Source organism: Bos grunniens, chromosome 2, assembly GCF_055505025.1.
Source record: "Bos grunniens cultivar Pamir isolate PY7600 chromosome 2, Bosgru_T2T1.0, whole genome shotgun sequence".
Classification (NCBI taxonomy): Eukaryota; Metazoa; Chordata; class Mammalia; order Artiodactyla; family Bovidae; genus Bos; species Bos grunniens.
In genome coordinates, this window is record NC_141166.1 from 82,416,568 (window position 1) to 82,424,908 (window position 8,341).

Here is an 8,341-nt window from a genome sequence, read left to right on the forward strand (position 1 = left end):
ATATTAAAAAGCAGAGACATTACAACAAAGGTCCTACTAGTCAAAGCTATGGCTTTTCCAGTAGTCATGTATCAATGTGAGAGTTGGACTATAAAGAAAGTTGAGCACCAAAGAATTGATGCTCTTGCACTGTACTGTTGGAGAAGACTCTTAGAAATCACCTGGACTGCAAGGAGATCAAACCAGTCCACCCTAAAGAAAATCAGTCCTGAATTTCATTGGAAGGACCGATGTTGAAGCTGAAACTCCAATCCTTTGGCCACCTGATGCAAAGAACTGGCTCACTGGAAAAGACCATGATACTGGGATAGTTTGAAGGTGGGAGGAGAAGGGGACAATAGAGAGTGAGATGGTTGGATGGCATCACTGACTCAATGGACATGAATTTGAGTAAGCTCCAGGAGTTGGTGATGGACAGAGAAGCCCGGAGTACTGCAGTCAATGGGGTCACAGAGTCGTACATGACTGAGTGACTGAACTGTACCAATATGGATAAAAATTAAGTATTTTAACTGGAATAAAATGAATAGTGAGAACTTAGGAAGAGAGGTTAAAAAATGATGTTGCTGGTATCTTATCTATTTCAAGAGTCCCGTGGGCAGGTTCAGTCTCTGCAGTAGGAAGTAAAAGAGCCAGAACATGGTGGAAAATTTTTTTTATTGAGTTTTGGTGAGATTTTAGACACAAGCAGAATACCTTCAAGAACCAGGTAACAAAGTGTGGCTAAAAATTGGGGGCCAAGATCTCAACAGCTCTTCTTAGAACCCAGACAGTTCAATAGAGGGTTTCATAGTCCAAATTTTTGTTGAATTTTTCATGGCAAGCAGAGTCCTCAGTAAGACTTCACTAGTAGTTTACACAAGGTGAAAACAAGGCATGGTTTGCAGATTAGGGCAAACCATATTTGGTGACTGACTTTGGCAAGAGATACGATTACAAAAGAGCAGCAACAGAACTGAATACTGAAGAAGAGCAGGTGCAGAAGTGACTCAACTGGACTTTTGTGACATAGTTGGTTTCTGGAAAAGGTAATTCATTTAAAATAGTATCTTTAAAGCATTGATAGGACACAGATACAGAGAGGGAAGAGTATGTAAGGGCATAGAAAGCTGGCATTTACAAGTGAAGGAGAGGTCTCGAAAGAAATACTGACAGCACCATTCATGGCTATACCACCCTGAACACACCTGATCTTGTCTGATCTTGAAAGCTAAGCAGAGTCAGGCCCGGTTATTACTTGGATGGGAGACAACACCTGGATCTTGGACTTTCAGCCTCTGTTATTGTGAGGAAATAAATTTCTGTTTCTCAAGTTATTCAGTTTTGGTATCTTGTTATGGCAATCTTAGCAAACTAAAGCAACTGGAAATTGGCAGATTTCTACTTCATATACTAAAACATAATATGTAGATATATGTCATGGATGAATATAAGCCTCAGTGAAGAGAAAAGACTTGGTTCCACTTTAAATCCTTTCAATGAACCATACTTAGAGGGACTGAAGGATGAAATTAATTCTACTCATGACAATTCAATTTAGGGAGGATGTTCTTAGCAAAAGGATCCTGGAGAAGTAGAAACTATTTCTATGAGAAAAAGAGTCAGCTGAGAAAATCCACCAAACTTAGAGAAAACCAATGCACAATGAGAGCAGTACATCAATTAGGCCATTTGCTGCCCCTGACTTTACCCTCTTTCTCTCACATATCTGCAAAAGTCAGAACTACAGTCAGCAAGTCAGTGGACAGAAAGGGAAAAAATGATTACTTCTTTCACAATCTATTGTTTGACTGAGATGGAAGACAGGAAATAGCCATACCTTTAAAGTTGGAAAATTAGATGCTTAGATTGAATAGTTTATGTACTAAACCCCTTGTGAAATGAAAATGACCAAAAATCTATTATTTTATAGAAGTAACTTGGAAAGTAATGAAACTAGAGTGATATCTTATCCAGGGGTAAATAAATTGGAGGAAAAATAAAACTTTTTTTGCTTATCCTGGATGAAGACCTATGCACACAATGTTAAGATTATGTTGAGTATCTACACTTATGGTAGATACCTTAATGAAAGTTGATTCCAAACATTAGGCACTACTCTTAGTAAGTACTTGGAAAATTCTTGAGAATCAAACTGACAGTAGTTATTCCCTTTAAAATATATTATGCCATTTAATTATCTTAGAAGCTCTGCAAAATCTCTATTTTATAATTATATAAAATCAAGATAACTCCTCAATTTCCTACAGCTTATAAATAAAAGAGCTTGAAATTCAAATGAACTGCAACTGAAATTTGAATTTGAATTGAAATTTGAAATTTGAATGAACCACATATGTCTGCTACTGAAGTCTAGACACATTCAACTATGCTTGGCTTTATTCCCTTCTACAACTTGATAAGTTCTCAATAAGCAGTTTTAAAAAGAAAAGTGAATACAGCATACTAATGCATATATATGGAATTTAGAAAGATGGTAATGATAACCCTGTATACGAGACAGCAAAAGAGACACAGATGTATAGGACAGTCTTTTGGATTTTGTGGGAGAGGGTGAGGATGGGATGGTTTGGGAGAATGGCATTGAAACATGTATATTATCATATGTGAAATAAATCGCCAGTTCAGGTTCTATGCATGAGACAGGGTGCTCTGGGATGGTGCACTGGGATGACCCAGAGGGATGGGAAGGAGAGGGATGTGGGAGGGGGGTTCAGGATGGGGAACACATGTACACCCGTGGCAGATTCATTTCAATGTATGGCAAAACCACTATAATATTGTAAAGCAATTAGCCTTTAATTAAAATAAGTATATTTACATTAAAAAATAAATAAATAAAAAGAAAAGTGATATAAAATGACTCCACAATTAAGAATATTAATTGAACAGAGCTTTAACATTTTAATAATTTGACTAATTAATTCATAAATCAATGTGCCACCTACTATGGTTTGTTTAAAGAAGAAAAACAACTATTAACATCAAAAAACTCACAGTTTAGGATGATAACATTTTATAATGTGATACATTTAAAGAACAGCTCAGATAACTCATAAAACACTTTTTTGAGGAGTATTCACATGGACTAAGACAAGAAAAGGTTTAAACTGGTTTGAAAGGCAAGGAAGATTTGCCAAAGTATCTGATAAAATATAGAATTTATATTAGAATGTCTAGATGTTTGAATATATTGCAAAATGCTTTTTAAAAAGAAAATTAAAAGATATATTGGACATTATAAATATCTCAATCAAGCCTTTGTATTTAAAAAGTAAAATACATAGCTTGTGCTTTTTAAAAGATCATTTTCTGTTGAATTAATACATCATTTAGGGATAGAAAAGTATTTAATTTTGTGTATAATCTCTTTTCACCCTATCTTTAGTTTTCAAAGCTATAAAATAAAGTTATGTACATGTCAAATATTATCACATATATATTTACATTCTAATAATATTGAAGCTAAGAAGTCACTCTCTTTACTATTATACAGCAATATAACAAAGGCATATTTATATCCTTCAAAACTTTATTTCCTAACTGGTGTTTTGGCAAATCAGTACATATACTGTGTTTATACTTATCAGTACAACCTGACAGATATTCGCAGGTTTTACACACTAAAAATGCACTGAAAGATTTCAGAGTCAATAACTCAGTAAAATTGAATTAAACGAACTTTAAAAAGTGCACCTCTTAAATAAATTTCGAATATTTAACACATAAATGTGAATTGTGACCTTCCCTGAGAATGTATCCTCTTCAGCTTTTCAAAACATCATTTGAGTATGAATAATATTTTTGTAAGAACTTCTGATATCCTAACAAGTTTAACTGTACCTTGGGTTACAGTTTAAAAAATAAATAACTGAAGTAAATGTAAAAAAATCCTAAATTTAAGTATATTCATCAAAGTGGTAGTTTTGCATTCCATGTCAATTATAAAGTAGTTTATTAAACTATATAAAATGTCACTAAAATGACATAAATTCTGCTGACAAAACAAGCCTAATTATTTAAAGATATTTGGACTAAGACGGCTAACATTATCATAATGCCAAAGACAAACAGAACCAGAGTTGTGAAATTTCATAATACTTTTCACAGATTGTAACAGTTAGAAGTAACATTTACTTCTATACTTCATTGACTACACTAAAGTCTTTGTGTGGATCACAACAAACTGTGGAAAATTCTTCAAGAAATAGGAATATCAGACCATCTCACCTGCCTCCTGAGAAACTGGTATGCAGGTCAAGAAGCAACAGTTAGAACTGGACATGGAACACTGGGCTGGTTCAAAATTGGGAAATGAGTACATCAAGGCTGTATATCGTTAACCTTCTTATTTAATTTATATGCAGAGTATATCGTGTGGAATGCCAGGCTGGTTGAGTCACAAGCTGAAATCAAGACTGTCAGGAGAAATATCAATAACCTCAGATATGAGGATTACACCACCCTAATGATAGAAAGCAAAGATGAACTAAAGAGCCTGTTGATGAAGGTAAAAGAGGAGAGTGAAAAAAAGCTGGATTAAAACTCAATATTCAAAAAAATGAGATCATGTTAGCCAGTCCCATCACTTCTCAGTGAATAGATGGGGAAACAATGGACACAGTGAAAGACTTTATTTTCTTGGGCTCCAAAATCACTGCAGATGGTGACTGCAGCCATGGAATAAAAGATGCTTGCTCCTTGGAAGTAAAGCTTTGACAAACCTAGACAGCATATTAAAAAAGCAGAGACATCACTTCACCGACAAGTGTCCACATAGTCAAAGCTACGGTTTTTCCAGTAGTTGTGTAAAGGTGTGAGAGTTGGACCATACAGAAGGCTGAGTGCTAAGAAATTGATGCTTTCAAATTGTGGTGCTGGAGAAGACTCTTCAGAGTCCCTTGGACAGCAAGGAGAGCAAACCAGTCCATCCTAAAGAAAATCAACCCTGAATATTCATTGGAAGGACTGATGCTGAAGCTGAAGCTCTAATACTTTGGTCACCTGATGTGAAGAACCAGCTCTGGAAAAGATCCCAACTCAGGAGAAGACTGAAGGTAGGAGGAGAAGGGGACGACAGAGGATGAGATGGTTGGAAGGCATCACCGATTCAATGAACGTGAGTTTGAGCATACTCCAGGAGAGAGTGAAGGGCACGGAGGCCTGGAATGCTTCCATGAGGTCTCAAATTGAGTGAACGAACAGCAATGACTACAGTGAAAATGAGGTGCCTCGGGTAAAAACTTTAAAGGAATATAAAAAGCTCAGTAAACAGAGAAATCATATGTAATTAAATATTTGTAAAAGTTAATTTGAAAGTCTATAATAAAGAAAATTTCAAAATTTTAAATAAAAATACAATTAGAATTACTGAATTCTCCTTTTGTCTTAGGCTCTAGTATGACTGATCATGGTACAGGTTCTTTGCCATAGTTTTCTCCACAGTTTAGGTAAAAATGACTAAAATAAATGGTTTTATATTAAGATTTAAACATAAAATTAGTCTGATGGAAAATAGCATAGAATTTGCTGGATTCCACATTAGTGATTTTATTTTTATTATTATAGTATATGAGAAAAATGCAAATAACAATAAAAATATCTGAAAGTTTTTTTTTGAGGGGAAATGACAAATCAAACTTTTCCACTGGTTTTTAGAAAGTTTCCTTTAGTTTCAGAGACTTCTTTCCCAAATTATTTGTGTGTTTTCAAACCAATATGCATTAGGGAAACTTATTTATATTGGGAGGATAAAAATCTCATTATCCAAAATCCATTTTTTGTGGCACAAGTTACTACAATAGCTTAAGTTAAATGGTTTTGACAGAATATTTATGCTTTTTGTAGGTAACTAGAACACATGGAAAATTTCTTCAGTAACATTTGGTTGGTGCCTGGTGGCATTAAGGAAAAAAAAATCTAGAACCTATTAAGGCAGTCATTTTGAATTTGCCCACTAAAAAAATCTGTTTTGTGCAGATTGTGTATTTATTTGAGCAGTATAACAGATGTAGAGTATATTTTGCCTTGCAGTATTTTTCCTTATGTTTAATTGTAACTTAGAGCCAGAAAGAAGATGTAAAATACAATCAAGTAGGGGAGAAAAACACATTCAGAAAAGCAATTTTGATCATAAGCATGTGGTATCTATAGAAACTGTTATTTTGGAAAAGGGTTTGCCATTTCAGTGATCAAATTAATGAAGGTTTCATTAGATCTCTATTTTAACATAACAATTTCAATACATACTACACTTTATGCAGTTGAGCTGTTCTATTGCTAATTTAGATTTTCAGAGTATTGGAATAAGAAATTCTTTTATTTCACAGGGAACAAAAGAAATACATAATATTTGAGATAAACATTTTTTTTAATTTAGAAACAAACTACATTGTTGTGGAGAGAAATTTTGATGAGTAAATTCCTCAGTGAGAGCTCTGTGTTCTACCTCTCCTAGGAAAGGCAAGCATAATCCATAAACCTACCAGACCTGGCTATATTCTCGGAGAATACAAAGGTGTTAAGTCAGTTAGAGGAAACATTCTTCAGTTCCTGAAGCTAAGCACCATATGGAATATTACAACATTTCTTAAACAAACATTAAAAAAAAAAAAAACTAAGCAGGGAAAGAATAAAAGGAAGAAAAAAAGCTACATGGTTCACTGCAAGCTGCTTTCTAATTTATTAAAAATTTCCATATACCACGAGAACAGTTTTCTGAGACTATGGATTAACTAACCCTTTCTTCAATTTGTATGCAAAATTTCCAGAATCTATTACGTACAATCTTTACTGTTACTGAGAGGAGAAGAATTTCCCATGTCACAGCTCTGTGTGTTCTAGGCAGTGGCGTTTGAGGGCCTGAGCCCTGATCTACCACCTGTCTCCCCACCACACTCTGACTATAATGTGCGTGTGTGTCAGCTGCTCAGTCAAATCCAACTCTTTGCGACCCCACGGACTTCAGCCCACTAAACTGCTCGGTCCATGGGATTACTCCAACAAGAATACTGGAGTGGGTAGCCATTCCCTTCTCCAAGGGATCTTTCTGACCAAGGGATTGAACCCCAGTCTCCTGCACTGCAGGCAGATTCTTTACTATTTGAGCTTCCAAGGAAGCCCAGCTATAATAGGACTAGGTAAAAGGATAATCCTTATTGAATCATTTTATCCTCACCTTGGTTTTCCTGAGGCCAAACACAAAGAATGAGTTTTCTACAATGCCAAGTGTGATTCTATTAATATCTTCAAATTAAACGGCATTATATCAATCATCTTTATCATTTTCAGAGTGAGCTGTAGTTGGATCTACCGTTTCAATGTATTAGTGTTATCCTTCTAATAAATTAATATGGTTATCACAGAGCAAAAAAAATAAAAATCTATCTTTATGAGAACACTCAGAGAATATAGTTGGCTCTCTGTAGTCTTCGGTTCTATATCTTTCTATTCAACCAACAATGGATAAACAAATTTCTAAAAAGGAAATTCCAGAAGTTGCCAAAAGCAAAACTTGAATTTGCCACACCAACAATTATTTACATAGCATTTACATTTTATTATATATAATAAGTAATCTAGAGATTATACAAAGTATATAGGAAAATATGCAATAAGTTGTATACAAATATTATACCAGTTTACACAAGAAACTTGAATAACTTAGAATTTTGGTTTTATGTGGGTCTTGAAATCAATCTCCCACAGATACTGAGGGGCCAACATACTGAGAAGTATATTTTCCCATCTGTGTCTTCATTTCAGAGGGCCACTATAATTTCTTAGAGATTTTTTTTTACATATTTTTCTTCTACTTGGTACCTCTATTTAGGAAGTTATATTTAGCAAGAGTCATCAAGCCAAAGCATTTACATAAGCATACTGCATGATGTAAATTCAATAACCCAGGATGCATGTGAATGATAAACAGAAAAAAAAAATAATGTTTCAAATGTAAAAGAGCCATTGGGAAATATGTCCCAAGACAGACTTTCAATTCTCCTGTTACCCTTTCTGTTTCTGCTATGATTATTTGGTTTTTCTTCTCCTCTGTAATATTCTATTGTTCCCTCTTGATTTCTATTTACATATGAAGGGCTTCCCTGGTGGCTCAGATGGTAAAGCATCTGTCTGCAATGCAGGAGACCCAGGTTTGATCCCTGTGTTGGGAAGATCCCCTGGAGAAGGAAATGGCAGCCCGCTCCAGTACTCTTGCCTGGAAAATCCCATGGATGGGGGAGCCTGGTAGGCTACAGTCCACGGCATCACAGAGTGGTGACTGAATGACTTCACTTTCACTTTTTCATGATGGCAAATCTAATATCCAAGCTGTACAAATCTA